This window comes from Castor canadensis, chromosome 1 (genome assembly GCF_047511655.1).
Source record: "Castor canadensis chromosome 1, mCasCan1.hap1v2, whole genome shotgun sequence".
In the NCBI taxonomy this organism is placed as follows: domain Eukaryota; kingdom Metazoa; phylum Chordata; class Mammalia; order Rodentia; family Castoridae; genus Castor; species Castor canadensis.
The window spans coordinates 189,333,716-189,350,709 of record NC_133386.1 but is presented as its reverse complement, the minus strand read 5'-3'; the positions used below and the strand labels follow the sequence as shown (position 1 = coordinate 189,350,709).

Here is a 16,994-nt window from a genome sequence, read left to right as displayed (position 1 = left end):
TCCCAATAAAGTATTGACCTTGCTTCAGATCATCTATAGGATAATGGATTTTGGTCCGTATCTCAAGACTTCATATTTCATTTAATATTCAGTTTGTATTTAAGTAGTTACATGTGTCTGAAACACAGGTTATTCTTATGTGTGATATTCTAAACTAATTTTCTAATTGTTTCCATTTCAAATTAGTACAGCTGGTATAATGCTTATAAGACTTTAAGATATTGTATTACAAAGTAGAGAAATAATTAGCTATGAATTTGATCACTGTTTTGAAACTATAATGGTGACAGAATTCTGAGATTCTAAGGTTTAGGAGAGCTGAACAATGTATGTTCTAAAACAACTATTAAATTAAACTAAAAAGTTTTAAATGTACTGAGTGCACAACATATTTTATCAGAAGGAGGGAAAATTTAAAAAAAATTTTTGAAGGCAGAAAATGACAGTGTTTTATACTTATAATTACTAATATTAATGAAAGAAATGAAATCATAGTAAAGATTGATAAAAAAGTATTATTATATCTATTTCGTGGGGTTAGAATCAATGAATGTATCAGCATGTCACTTTCATTCTCTATTTCTGTTGTCTTAGTAAAGCATTTGCTTAGATTCACAAATTAAAGTTTTCAATGATTAGTTCTTGCCCAAATTTCGTAGAACAAATGCATACCTGCATCATTGTATTCATTCATCCATTTCAATATTCCTTCACTTCAGTGTACTGAGTGTATGTTACATTTAGTTACTGTTTTTACATTCTATTTCTTTTTAAACTTGTTCATCATTAATGGTCGGGAAAACAGTGAAAATTCAAATCATGTCTCCAGTCAAAAATTCAGTAACATAGTATAAGATTTTTGTATGTTCATTTCTTTTGATTTTTTGAGAAATAAAGTTGACATGTTATGTATAAAGAGGTCTATATATGAAACAGACTGTGGAAATGTATGTTTTTTATAGCTGCCTAATCTTTTCCAACTTAGTACCCACACAGTACCTAAATTCTGTTTTGTAGACAAACAGAATTTATAAAGGCATTACTGCTGATTTCTATTTTGGAAGAATAATTAAAGCTTTGGTGTTGAGTAGGAAATAAGTAAGAAAAATATATGTAAGAAAATAAATGAATACTGAAAATAAGAATCTAGGTAGAATAAAAAATAGAAGATTTTGTGAATTTCACAAGTACTGGAAGTCAAATTAAAACTGGGTAAAAGAAGTAAAAATTTTTAAAATTCTGTGGCCATGTAGGCACCCAAAAGATAATTTTGGAGTGAACATCTACCCTTCATACATGATTGACCTAAAAGAGAAACAATTCTAATTCTCTTTGCATTATGAGCACAGTCTGGTGTACATGATGACTTTTTAATCATATTTGCATTTCACTAAAATAATACAGAGTTATGTACTTCTACTGAAAGATAAATTTGTCAGATGGAAATCTAAAGGTAGAGAAATAAATCTCTTTTCATTGTTTGTTGCACAGTACCAGAATTACGGTTTCTAAACCAGGTTATCATTTTCAAGTGAGATCCTACTTTATTCCTTAAATTAAACATCTTTTCAAATAGCCTAAACTACAGGAAATTTTAGAAGGCTAAATGTAGTTATCAACTACATTTATTACAGGTATAAGGATAGTGAGGGAAAATAACATTTCAGAGTATGAGCTGTGAGGCTTATAGTGTAGCTAAATGGAAGAGCTCTTGCAAAATACCATCAAAAATTTGTTTGAAGTCTAGAATCATACTGCATGCATTCAAATTTCAATTCTATCACTTTACAGACTTGTAACTTAAGGAAAACTGTATGATATCTTAGGCAAAGTTTTGATATATATAGATATAGATAAGATATAGATCAGAAATTAAAGTCCTTCTTATACACTGATTTGTCACAAAGATTTAAGAAGATATTATTCATAATGAATTTGAATAAAATGAGCATTTTTATGTATTTTCATCATTAAAATACATTTTTCAAAATGATATTAACTAAATTACAAAGTTTTCATTAATACCCACCATATATATTTATTGGTAGTATCATATTGCAAATTCAGAGCCCATAATTTATAAACTTTAAAATAAACGTTAACTGAAAATATCAAATTATTTTCCTCCCCTCTGTCTTCAAACAGCTTGCAAAGGGTTTTATCATCTTACTAAATTTCAATAACAACAAAAGGATACTAGTTCACATTTATCTTTTCACAGATAATAAGATATAGATTGGAGGAGTAGCTATAAAATTTAAGCATATGGATCAGTCAGAGGGTAGTTTCCAAGCTGCTTTCAAATTATGAAGGGTTTAATTTATGTAACAATAGTTGCCATGGACATAAATAACTTGGAAAAAAAATATAAGGGAAAAATCTTTCACCTATGCAAATTGTCTGAGATTGTATTTATCAGTATTTATTAACTGTACATAATAATGGAATTCACTGTGATATTTCACACATGCACAAGCATGAATATTTTAAGTCGGAGTATTTAGCATTTTCTTTTTCTTATCATTTCTTTATAGTTCTAGTCTTTAAAGTTCTTTCTTCCAGATCTTCATAATATACGTAAGTGATTTTATTGTAAATTGAAGTAATCCCAATTCTCTGTGGAATACTAATACCAGAATGCATAAGTATGTTTTGGTATCCTTATTCAATCTCCTTTTATCCACTGTACCCAATATTCTTCCAAAATATAAAATTTAAGAGAGTGTAAGGAGCATTGACTTCACTTAAAATGACAAAAGAAGAGAATCTTCAGAAAATATGTCTCAGGATCATCACAGTTTGGATCAGTCTTTGAATCACCTTATGCAAAGAGAGGAGATGGAAGAAATTAGAAAGAAAAGAGAAGAACATTCATTTGTTATGACCATGTGAATGGCCAATTATAAATTGGTGGCAGAAGTGCAGCAATCTAAATGACAACCTCACTTTTACTTGTGGTTTACAAAGAAAAGAGGTAGTAGTTGACTATTATTTACACTTTTATCATCAACTCAATCAACACAGTATACTCCCAGAAAACCTAACACTCATACTGTTTTCCTTCACAATTATTTACTTCTACTGAAAGGTAAAATGAGGTGAGAGAGAATATGATTGAAAGTCTTTTGAAATTGAAGTGCCATAAACACAATCTTGGTTAAATAATGCCACTGAATGGTTAATCTAAATTTTTTTCTCTCTTAAACTCTATTCCTTTTTCCTTCCTGCCTATTTTCCAGCATTCCAGCATAGAATGTGCACACACATTCTATTCCTCACATGGTAGAAGGACAGAATAGAGAATCTTACCTCCTCAAGCTCTCTTCTGAGGTAACTAATCCTGTCCATGGGATTCGAGCCTTCATGACCTAATCACTTCTCAATATCCCCACCTCTTAATTTCACTCTTTTAAGGGTCAAGTTGCAACATTGCATTTGCAGGGGTATCAAAATTCATGACATAGAATAATGAGGTAATGATTTTGGTTTCAGAAATTGATAGCATGTAATTTTCATCATGGTTTGAACACCCAAATGGGAAACAGTAGTGAGAGATAGGACACTGAAATCAAAATAAAATTTGTGACAATGTATAATGCATAATATTTATGTGAAAAAATGCTCAACAGTATATGCCATTAGGCAATTGCATATTAGATAATAATGAGATGCACTATACTTTATTAGCATGATCAAAATTGCGAACACAGACAAAAAACATGCTGGTGAGGATTTGGAATAAGAACTTTTATTTATCACTGGTGTAAATACAATATGTTGCAGTGTGGAAGATTACATGTATTATAGCATTAAACATACACTTACCCTAAGTTCCAGCAATTATGCCTCAAATAATTTACCAAGATGGACTCAAACCATGTCTCCAAAACACATGCACACAGGTATTTATAGTAACCTGATGCATAATTCCTATACATTGGAAGCAATAAATAATTTTCTTATTAAGTACACTCTGTATCACACAATGAAATAATATACATAAGGACGCTGACTTATAAACAGTTTACATACAATATTATGACAATATAATGGTTTCTGGGGTACTCAACTACATTGTAAGCAAAAGAACACTGAATTTTGGTTGGTTCAACTTATTTTTTTAATTTATACTAGAAAATAACCTTGCTCTAAATTCGAAAGCATCTGTACAGCATGCAAGCATAAGGAGATGTGGAAGAAACTTAAATATATGTATTAGTGAATAAAGAAAGTACTTTGAAAAGATTGCATGCTTCTGACTCCAACTATGTGATATTCTAGAAAAAGCAAAAGTTGGTAGTTAAAGGTTAGAGAGCAATGAATAGGTAGAGAAGAGAGATGCTTTAGGAGTATGAAGCTACACTTATTTTGATTTATTTCATTATACATTTTCCAAAACTCAATACAACATTAAAAGTGAATCCTAATGTATGCCTCAAATTTGGGGTGATAATTATGAACCAATTCATTGAATGTGTCATTTTTTTTAACTTTAATTTATTCAGGGGAGAACAGGAATGCAGTTCCCCACTGCCACAAATTATGTGGTCAAATTTCCCACGTTTTGGGAAATCACAGGGGTCAGCACATCCAGAGTGCAATGGATAATTCTTGCCCTGGGAAAACCACCTCTGTCATCATGGTATCTCCCTTGCCAGGTAAGTATGATGTGTCAGTTTTAACACCCTGATATTGATTGGAGGAGAGTTATGCTTGTGTGGTGGACAAGTGTATATCAAAACTTGCTCATTTAAATTTTTTCAGTGAATCTAAGCTGTTCTAAATATTACTTTAAAAAGTGAATGCCAAGTTAATGACAGGAGTACAAAGGTATGAAGAGTTAAAATAGGGTTATTTGTGTTTGTGTGAAAGAGAGACAAAGAAAAGACAAAAAGAAAAGACAAAGAGGGGCATATACAGAGAGATAGACAAGACACTGCTATTATTTGAGTATGTCCCTCAAAGGTTGATATTTAAAGTTTGGTACCGAGTTAGGCAACATGGGAGGTGATGGAAACATTAAGAGGAAGGGCTTCATGGGAGGTATTGAAGCCACCTGAGATGTGATTTTGGAAGGATTAAGTTACTGCTCATGAAGCCTTTAAGCATTTCCAATATCAAGCCATTAAAGGAGAAAGCCCAATACCTGAGTATTTCTCTGGCTTCCTGTTTTGAGATATGATCTCTTCCTCTTATGTGAAATTCTTCTATTGTTATGTCATTTGCATAAAGACCCAAACATTGTACTTTGAGAATTATGAACTTAATATTTCTCTAGCCATCATAAATTCAGCATAAGTATTTCATTGTAGCAATGAAAAGTGAAATAGCTCACATATTATGCCTATTTTCAATCATTTTATTTCTAATGATTACTGAGAAACAGATTTATTTTCCTTACTTTCATCACCTTCAAAATTGGATGAGACTGCAAGACATTGTGCTAACTTTGGTATTATGATTTCCCTGATCAAATGAGAAGAAAAGCATAGTTATTAAATCATTGCTTTATTTATAAGACATATCATGAGTATAAATAAAATTTTGAAGAGAAGAAATTATCAGAAGGAAAAAATATATATTACAAGAAAGGAATTTTCAAGATCTACTTCTACATTAGGAAACTAGAAAAAAAGAGAAAATTAAACTCCAAGGGAGCTTAGCAAAAGAAATAAAAAAAAATAGAGTAAATATGAATAAAATCAAAGGCTGGAAACCAATAGAAAACTTAACCAAACTAAGATTAGTTAATTGAAGAGTCCATAAAAATGATAATCCCCAGCCAGAAAAATTAAGAAAAAGCAAGAAAACCATAAATTTTTAATATTAAAAATGAAAGATAAGACATCACTACATTTTCCATAGATATTGAAAACAGAATAAAGTAAGATTATGAAAAACTCTATCCCCACAAACCTAACAGCAAAACAAGTATACATTTCATGAAGTAACAATCTTTCAAAACTCACATATTAAAAAGTAGACAATATGAATACGGCTACATTTCCTAAACATTGAGTAACAATGTTATAAAGTACAAACAAACCATCAGGACTAGGTGCATTCACTGGTGAATTCATCTTAACCTTTAAGGAAGACTTTACAACAATATTCTATGATCTGTTTCAGAAGAGAAACAGAAAGTAAACATCCTAACTCATTCTGTGAGTCCGACATTATTCTAATAAAATAAAATATACAAAGATACTGTATAAAACCATGGATCAAAGTCCTCCAGGAACGTACATGCAAAAAGTCCCTAACAAAATATTAGGAAATTAAATCCAAAAACATTTAAAGTATTTATATACTACAACAAAGTAGGATTATTCTTTACAGGTAAAGGTGAAAATCAATAAAAGTAATATGTCACATGGACATGCTAAAAAAAGTCACAAGATTATACCAATAGATTCAGAAAAAAGTGGACAAATCTTGTATCCCCATTAGTGACACAAACTCATAGTTCCCTCACAGAGTCATTTCAAGAACATGGGAATGACAGCCTTTCACCAAATAGAAATGAAAAATAGGATATCAACATTTAAAACAAAAAATTCTAAAAAGCTATGTATTTTGAGAAATTAAGTCACAATAGATCATGCAATGAATATTAAATTCAGAATTCGTCTCCTAGAAGTTACTACAGGAAAAAGGCTATATTTCCTTTTCTAACATGATGACATTTAACACACAGCAGCAAAGTTAAAAATCTATGCAGCAATTTAGAAACTAGATTCTTTGAATTAAAATTTCCTCCATTGTAAAATAGAATTCAAGGTACTGTGAAATTTAGGCACTAACTTTGAGAAAATCTTTGCAGAAGACAAATCTGAAAAACAACTATTAACCAAAATAGACGAATAACACATTAAGGTCAACAATAAGAAAATGAGAAACCTGACTAACAATGATTAATGCTCTGAATACACACCTCATTAAAGTAGTATGCATAACAAAATGGTTAAAAGAGAATTTTGACTCTTGTTCCCCACAAGAAAAAATCAACAATGACAGAAGTACAAAAATTTTTTATGACAATTCTAGAATTCACTTAAGAAGTTCTAGGGAGCCATAGCAGAGCAAAAACAAAATAATAGTCACTGAAATGCATAAAATCAGTATCATTAAATCTGAATTATTTCCTTCACCAAGATCAACCACAGAAATCACACACAAATGCTCCCTCTGTGAAAATAAGGTGGAGAATGGGAAAGATGAATAATTTCCTAGGACTCCCATGAACCTCCTAAGAAGCTAGTTTCTGTCTTGCCTCACATAGTGCACAAAACATAATTGACAAAACTCACATGACTAAGGAAGCTTGGGAGGCAGGCTCTTCATTTGCTTCTGTGCAAAGCTTAAATTTGGCAGAACTGAGGCTATTATCCAGGAGAGAGCAAAGGCTGGAATTTGCTCTAACATCCCTCAACTATCAATGAGCTCCCTATTCTTTGTAGAACTTATGTTTTCTCCAGAAAATATTTTCACCAGCAGTCTGGCCACCTGGTATAGCTGTGGCTGGCATAGCTCTGTGAAATTCATAAAGGACACAGAAGTCAGCTCTATTAACCCTGAGGAAGGCTGAATAATATAGCATATCCTCAACATTACTTGGTTTTCATTACATTTATCAAGGGGCAAGATTCTCTATCAGCTTCAGATGGAATGTTGACTGCATATTCAGAGAACAGAGAAAGCAGATGATTATGGGTTTTGGAAAAATCAGAAGGGAGATTTGAAAGAAACTAGACGAAAACTCAAGTATTTCCTGATGCAGTCCCCCTCAGGAAAAGCCTGTATGTAAAGAACACCAGAAGAGCTTTTCTTAAATACCTGAAAAGAAATTCAAGTTTTCAAAGAACACAAAAAATCAGTAAAATAAATTGAAGAAATGAAAATAATATGTTTCCCAACAGACACTTAAGAAATAGAGATGAATGAACTGCTTGAAAAAGTATGTATAAAGAAGAAAGAAGGTCACTTACACAATAAAGATAAACCAGTGAGCAAGTTGAGAAGATAATGGACTAATAAAATGAGAGTACTAAAAATGTAATATGGCAAAATACTAAGCTGAAATTCTGCAGCCAAAAATTACAAAACTAAATCAAGAAGTATAAACACAAATATGACCAGAGAATAAGACAAATGGCCTTTGAAGTTATCTATATGAGAAACAGAAAAAATGAAAAAGAAGAAAGACAATCTAAATTAGTTAGAGGCTACCACCAGGTGAACCAACATGTGTATTAAGAGATCTTAAAAAGGGGACTCAAATAGGCAAAAAACTGTCAAAACCATAATGGCTTCATGGATTCAGGAAGTTCAGTAGGCTTTCATCAAATACATTGACTTTAAGATATTTATCCAAAAACAAATTGTAATCAAAAAACAAAACTTCAAAGACAATGTTAGAATTTTCAAAGAAATGTGACTTGTCAAATGTGTAAGGGAGCTTTAACATGACTATTAGCAAATTTCTCATAGAAGCTTACAGTACAGAAAATAATGGCCTGCTATATCAAATTGATGAAATGCTGCCAATAAAGAAATATACTTAGCAAAACAGACCATTAGATAATGATGGTTACATAAGGACTTCCAAGACAAACAAAATTTGAGGACCACTGGAGTTGCTTGACATGTAATATATTTCTTTCATTTTTAAATTGTAATTTTTTTGAAATTCATAAGAAAGGGTGCTAAACAGAACATAAAAGCATGTGGAAGTATAAAATATAGTATAAAATGAAAGACAATAACCTTATGTTTATCTCCATAGATGTAGAAATGTTACTTGACAAATTCAACAACACATCATGACTAAACATCTGAAAGAACTTAAATGATTATAAAAAACATAAATATTGTGAAAACTTTCAGCATGATATTGAACAGAGATAAGCGAAGCTTTTCTCCCTCTAAGTTCTAGAGCAAGATAAGGGTGGTGTTTCTGAACTTTTGCATTTTTAAAATAAAGCTCTACATGTGATTATAAAAGAGAGAAGTATGCCCAGGTGTACTTTTATTAAACATAGTTTTGGAACACTTAGCCATAGTAATAAGGCAAGAGAACAAAATAAAGGGCATTCAAAATATCTGTCACCTTCCATATTTTTGAATTGATACATTTTAATAATTCCATGCTAACAAATATGAAATGTGTAATTCATTATTATTATTGATATCTATAATCAATAGATTGGTAGTAGTAGGTTGGTAGCAGTAGATCTCAAAATCATTCCTCTTCCCTAACTGAAACTTTGTACTCTTATGAACATATATATCAAACCACTATCCTTTAGTAACCACAAATCTAATCTCTCTTTTTCTTATTTCAACTATTTTAGATTCCAAATATAATTTAACCCAAATACTATATACATTTTCTGACTGTTTTTATTTCACTTGGCATATTTTAATCTACCATGTGGCAATGGCAGACCTATCTTCTACTTTAGGAGGATTTGGTGCAAGGCCAGACTGAGCAAAAATGCAAAGCACTATCAGGAAAACACTAAAAGCCAACAAGACTAGGTGTGTAGCTCAAGTGGCACAACCTTTCATAGCATTTCTGAAGCACTGAGTTCAAGCCCCAGTACCACAAACAAACACACATACACACCCAGAAACACAAAGCATTATGAAGAGAATGGGGAAGAAAGCTTAACTGAGTAAATGAGAGTTGGTTGTTACCAAGTCTGAAAAATCAAATGGAACAAAGAATCAAGAATTTCAGTGATTTCCTTCTAGAAAATACTTACTGATGTTCATACAACATACAAACATAATCAAAATATAAAAGTCAAATAAAAGAATTTTGTAACTGCAAGAGTAAATTATTTTCATGTATGTGGAAGACATTATAATATTATAAGTTTCTCAGAAATGCAGGAGAAAATAGAAAAATATGTTTAAAGTGTTAAAAGAAATACACTGTCAAAACTACCATTTAAAATAGTTTTTCAGATGAATAAAAGCTGGGAGAATTAATCACCACTAGACCTGTCATAGAAGAAATTCAAGGAGAAACCATCAAGCTGAAACAAAAGGAAGATAAACAATAACCTAAAATGTAATATACAAAGTGAAGTAAAAAATACTGTAAAAATAGTCTAGCAGGTGTTGTGTGCCACTTTAAACTCTATTATAGAACATAAAAGTCAAAACAATAAAGATAACCATTACCACAAAAAAACACTAATGGATGTATTTTGAAACTATTTCACAAATGGGGGAGGGAAGATAAAGGAAAATGATGGAGGGGGTGAATTCAACTATGATGTATTGTTAAGAAATATTGTAAATGTCACAGTGTATCCCCGTACAACAATAATAAAAAAAGAAAAAAAATTATACATCATATGAACAGGTGCAACTAAAGAATTGAACACTTTTATACAATTAATTTTATGTTGGTATGAACTTAAAAAGATTGTCTCTAATAATTAGGAAAATACAAATCAAAATCACATTGAAATGCCAGTTCACACCTACTATAATGTCTACTATAAAAATTAAGTTTTAAAAGGTGATGGTGATTATGAGTAGCAATGTGATATCTCTGTGTTTAATTGATCTGTAAAATGGTACAACTGCTGTAGAAACAATATAGCCTACTTCCAATAATTAAATAAACTTAAGTCAGTGGAACTCTCTTCTACTGTACTTCCTTGCCCTTTCCCCCCATCCTGTGTTGTTTAACAGTTTTCAGCATGTTTCCTTGTGTCTTGTTCTTACTCATATCTTAAGAAAAATTCATGTACAAGTATAATATCAAGACACAAATTACAATGAACAATGAATAAATACATAAACAGCAAAAGCTCAAAATAAAAAAACAGGTTATGCTAAGGTAGGGTCACTAAAGGGAGAGAGGGTGAAAGAAGGAAGTCAAGAAGGTGAATATGCTCTATGAACTTTCTATGCAAGAATGAATATAGAATTTTCAAAACTGTGGAAATCACCGTAACAGAAGACCAAGGTAAAAAGGAGAAAAATGTAGGGGATGAACCATTTCAGGATATAACACATATATAAATGGAAATGTTATAATGAAACTCTCTGTGTAGATATTGTAAACAAGCAAAAATGTCTTTTTCTCAAAAATGGAGACCAAGAAGTAAAAGAATTCTTGTCTGGGGATGGTACCAGAGGGAGGGAAAGAATGTAAGGAAAGGTTATTAGAGAGTGAATATTGTGAAAACCTTTTGTGTTCATGTATGAAAATTGAAAATTGAGAACTGGTAAAACTATCTAAGAATGGTTGAAAAAGAGAATGATGGAAGAGGTGGATTCAACTAAGATAAAAACATTTGTAATGGTCACAGTGTACCCCCAGTAAAACAATAATATGATAATACAAAATAAAAAAAAAGGATTAAAGAACTATTTGCTTAAGTTTTCTTTCTTCTTTTATTTATTTATATATTCATTTATTTGTAGAACTGGGGCTTGACCTCAGGGCCTCATGTTTCCTAGGAATATACTTGTTCTACTTGAGCCATTCATACATCCTGTTTTGGTATATAAATTGCTAAAATTTTACATTTGGATATCTGATGAATCTAGAATATATTTGTGTGTGTAATGTGAGATGATTTTATATTTTCTCAAATGCCAAACAAGCAAATCTTTGACTCAATGATGTGAGATATCATCCTTATCAGATGCTGAATTTCTCATAAACTTGGATGTTTATCTGGAAAAAAATTAAATTAAATAGAAAATTATCTCATAATTCAGAAATTCCATTTCTCAGTATATATTCAGAATAATTTGAATAAGGTAATTAAAGAGACATTTTGATCCTCATGTCATTGTCCCACCAATAAAGTAGAAAGGTCAAATGCATAATCAAGACAGGAGATCCAAGATGGTGGATAGGGTAGGGAAACATATTTCCTGAACTCCATGACTCCAGAAACCACCTTGAGATGTAAGAGCTACATTTGGGTAATTCTAATTGTTTCTAGTTAAAATAATAACTGCCAACATATTAGGTGCACATAAAAGTCAAGGACTGACCCTTATAAGATCCTTTAATTGCACCTAACAGCTGGGAAAATCCTGATGTGGCACAGCCAGTAGGGTTTATCTGCCCTGGGGGGAAATAAAGCCCTCTAGCCATTTCTCCCCTTTCTTCTTTTCTTTTTATCTCTTTTCAAAAAGCAGATGACAGATCATCAAAAGGAATTAAACACTGCAACATCCTGGACCCCTAAACCATGGAAAGCCTACCTATGCTCCTCTGGGCTGAATCCAGTCCCAGTAAGTGTCTATCTGGAGAAAAGTGGCACATCATTTCTCCCCACCAGCCAATTTCAAAGCTGCCTGAATAAATCTACAGACCAAACAGTTGAGCAACATATACCACACAAAACTCCCCTATCCACTGCCCTCCCCCCACCCCAAGTACATAATCCAGCACAGCCCCTGGAAGACTGAATCCCTCCTGAACAATATTCAGAAACATAATCAGTGAATTGTAATCTACCCCCAAAGGGGGCTGTGGGATGGAATGTTAAAGTAGCCTTGGAGAATGGGGGTGGGACAAGGAGTTGAACTCTCAGTGAACAAAGGCAGGACAAGAAACAAAGGCTGAGAGTGGTGGTGGGGCAACAAGCCAACTTCCCAGAGGAGACAAACTATCAATGAGCAATGAGCTTTTAACAATTATTCAAGTTTCTTACTCTAGCCAAACAAACATTACCCCACCAACTCCCACTGTTTATAGATCATATCACAAAGGGCTGTTCTGTTTAATATGTAAACAACTGGTCTGTCATTGAACCTGCAAATTTGTTATTGCTAGGCCAGGGGTAGAAATAGCACATCAATCTAGCTAACAACTAAGCCAGTTACAAAACAAAAATTAAATGGTCAGCTAGCAAATCAAGAATACAGTTACACAAGAACAATTAGTGAGATGGGGAGAAGAAGGCAAGGGAATAACACTCCTCCAAAAACCAGTTCAATAGAGGATTTAGTAAGAAATGAAGAAAATGAATAAGCAGTCTCTGACTCCAACAAATCAATTACAAATGTCACTAATGAGCCAAGTGACACCTACAAAAAAATCTCTCAAAGAGGAAATCATGGAGGAGGTAACTAAGAAACTCATGGAGAAGCTACAAGACATGGTTAACCAGAAAGTACAAGACTCACTCAAGAAATGTCAAGACACCACAAATAAAAAAATTGAGAAGATACAGAAACAGCTAAATGAACTCAGAAAGGACATCAATAAGCACCAAAGAAATGCAAAGGAGAGTATATAAGAAGAAATAGATGAAACAAAGAAGACAACAGAAGATATGAAAGAGGGGTTGAGCAAAGATATGGAAAACCTCAGAAGAATGAATCAACATGAAATCCTAACAATAAAAAGCCCTTTTAGTCAAACAAAAAACAGTGGAAGGCCTCTTGAGAAGACCAGAACAAGTGGAAGATGGAATCTCAGAGCTCAAAGACAAAAAATAGGTATTAAAGAATAAAAACAGAAGAAATCTTATTTAACAACATAAGAGCTGTGAAAGGAATGTGCAAGAAGTCAGCAACTCCATCAAAAGACCTGAGAATCATGGGCATTGAAGAAGGTGAAGAGGTGCAAGCCAAAGGGATATATAGTATATTCAACAAAATAATAACAGAAAGTACCCAAATCTTGAGAAAGAATTTCCCCTTCAGGTACAGTAAGCCTCCAGGATACCAAAGAGACTTGACCAAAGCTGAACCTATCCACAGCATATTATCATTAAAACAACTAGCACAAAGAACAGAGAAAGAATGTTGAAGGCAGTAAGAGAGAAAAAAGAAATAACTTATAAAAGTTAATCAATCAAAATAACAGCAGATTTCTCAACATTAACCTTGAAAACAAGAAAGGCATAGAGTAAGATATTTTGAGTACTGAGAGTAATTTTAGCCTTAAGATAGCAAAATTATCATTCAAAATTGATGGAGGAATAAAATCTTCCATGATAAACAGAAAGTAAAAGAAATGGTGACCACCAAGCCACCACTACAGAAGATCTTACAAGGAATTCTGCCCACAGAAGACAAAAGCAAACAAAACTACAAGAAGACAACAAGTATGAAACTTCAGGAGAAGAAAAGACAAGTAATCAGAGAGTGGCATTCATTTGGCTGCACACAGTCAAATTCTTAAACAAGAATAACAACTAAATGACAGCAGTCACCACATAATTATCATTATTAGCATTGAAAGGCAGTGGCCTTAACTCCCCTATGAAAAGACATCATTTGGAATACTGGATTAAAAAGGAAGATCTGACAATCTATAGTTTATAAGAGAGCAACCATTTTGACAAAAATAAACATTGGCTTAGGGTGAAAGGCTAAAAGAAGATTTACCAAGCTAATTCTCCCTGGAAAAAGACAGGAGTAGCAATACTAAAATCAAACAAAGTAGACTTCAAATTTACATTAGTCAAAAGAGACAAAGGTTAGTTCATACAATAAAAGGGGCAATACACCAATAGGAAATAACAATTATCAACATATATGTACTCAATTTCAGTTTACCTGCCATCATCAAACATACAGTAAAAGACTCAAAAGCACACAGAGACTCCAGTACAGTGGTAGTGAGAGACTTTAATACCCCTGTATCACCAACAGATACATCATACCAACAAAAAATCAACAAAGAAATCCTAGAACTAAATGACTCTATATATCAAATGGTCCTAACTGATGCCTACAGAATATTTACCCTGCAACAGCACAAGATACATTATTTTCAGCAGCACATGGAACTTTCTTCAAAATAGACCATATTTTAGTGCTAGTGGAAGCCTCAACAAATATAAGAAGACTGAAAAAACCCTCTGCATACCATCTAATCACAATGCAATAAGACTAGAATACAACAACAAAAGCAACAGCAGAAAGTAGGCAAAAAATTGGAAATTGAATAACACATTGATCAATGATCAGTGAGTCATAGAAAAAATAAGAGAAGAAATAAAAAAGTTTCTAGAATTTAATGAAAATAAAAAAACAAACTATCAGGACCTATGGGACACAGCAATGGCAGTCCAAAGGGGAATGTTTATAGCCATTAGTGCATATATTTAAAACATAGAAAGTTCTTAAATAATCATCTAATGTTACATCTCAAACTCCTAGAAAAATAAGAATAAGCTATACCCAAAACAAGGAGAAGGTAAAAAATAAGAAAAAAAAGGGGCAAAATAAATGAAATTGAGAACAAAAAAAATACAGAGAATCAATGAAACAAAAAGTTGGTTCTTTGAAAAAAATAATGATTGACAAGTCCCTAGCAAATCTGACAAAAATGAGGCGGCATAGGACACAAATTAGTAAAATCAGAAACAAAAAAGTGAAGATGACAACAAACACCAAGGAAATCCAGTGAATCATCAGGGATTACTTTGAGAATCTATATTCAAATAAATTGGAAAATTTTGAAGAAATGGACATATTTCTAGATAGTTATGACCATCCAAAACTGAACCAAGATGATGTTAACCAAATAAACAGATCTATGACACATAATGTAATTGAAGTGACAATATTCTTCCAAGAAAGAAAATTGCAGGATCTGATGTATTCTCCACTGAATTCTACCAGACTTTTAAAGAAGTAATAATCCCAACACTCCTTAAACTTTTCTATGAAATAGAAAGGGAAGGAACAATGCTTAATTCACTTTATGAAGCCAGTATGATATTCATTCCAAAACCAGACAAGGACACATCCAAAAAGGCCAATCTCCTTAATGAACACTGATGCAAAAATCCTCTATAAAGTAATGGCAAGCCAAATACAACAACAGAAAGATCATTCACCATGACCAAGTTGGCTTCATCCCAGGGATGCAGAGGTGAATGGCTCAACATACAAAATCATGAAATGTAATACAGCACATTAATAGAAGCAAAGACAAAAACCACTTGATCATCTCAATAGATGCAGAAAAAGCCTTTGATAAAATTCAATCCCAATCAATGGTAGAAGTTCTGATGTAAGGAATATATGAAGAGGTCTGGTAGAGATGAACCAGTTTGGGTTTCAATATACATATGCATGAAACAATACAAAGAATCCCTCTGTACAGCTATCTTTATTTCAAACTAGCTAAAACTCCATGTTTTTCTTATTATCTTTTATTTTGGTTTTCTTCTACAAAATCAGAGAATAAGTTCTGCCAGGAGGTAGGGTAGGAAGAGAGGGGAGGTGACCTAAATAATGTATACACATGTAAGTAAATGCAAAAATAATAAAACGAAAAAAGGCCATCACAATATAAAGGAGAATGAGGGAGGGAGTATATTCAACTATGATATATTGGCTATAACGTACAAATTTTTGTAAACACCTTAATATAGCCTCAACACAATAATAAAATAGAGAGAGCATCCCAAAAAATTCAAAACAAAACAAAATGTGTAATCAAGCCATATGCCAATCAGTATACAAATGAGTAAACAAATGTTGTGTATGCATACCATGGAATATGATTCCATGTTAAAATTAAGAAATTCTGACACATACTAAAGAATAAAGTGAAATAAGCCATTCACAAAAGAACAAGTACTGTGTGACTTAATTTATAATATGTACTTAGATTACTCAAATTCATAGAGATAAAAAGTAGAAGTATAACTGCAATAAACAGCAGATAAGAGCAATGAGAAGGAATTATTTTGTAATGAGTTAAAAGTTTAGATTTTTGAAGATGAAAACAACTCTGGTGATTGAAGAGGAACATTGTTACAAAAGGATGTGACTGGATTTAATGCCAATGAATTGCACACATAAAAACAGCATGATAAATTGTATGTCACAAAAACTTTACAATTTAAATGATTAATGAAAAGAAAGACAGTGATTTTTCTTTAAAATACTAATTCATTAAATGGTTTAAGTCTAAATATTTAGAACAAAAATTTATATGTAATATATACACATATATGAATATACATAAATAGTATATATTTAGA

At 32.1% G+C, this 16,994-nt stretch overlaps 1 non-coding gene across 1 annotated transcript; it reads right to left on the bottom strand.

The window, feature by feature from the left end:
* Positions 1–4,502: 4,502 nt before the first annotated feature.
* LOC141415766 (U1 spliceosomal RNA) lies at positions 4,503–4,666 on the bottom strand. Its single transcript, XR_012440723.1, has one exon. It is a non-coding gene; the product is annotated as a U1 spliceosomal RNA (small nuclear RNA).
* Positions 4,667–16,994: the final 12,328 nt, after the last annotated feature.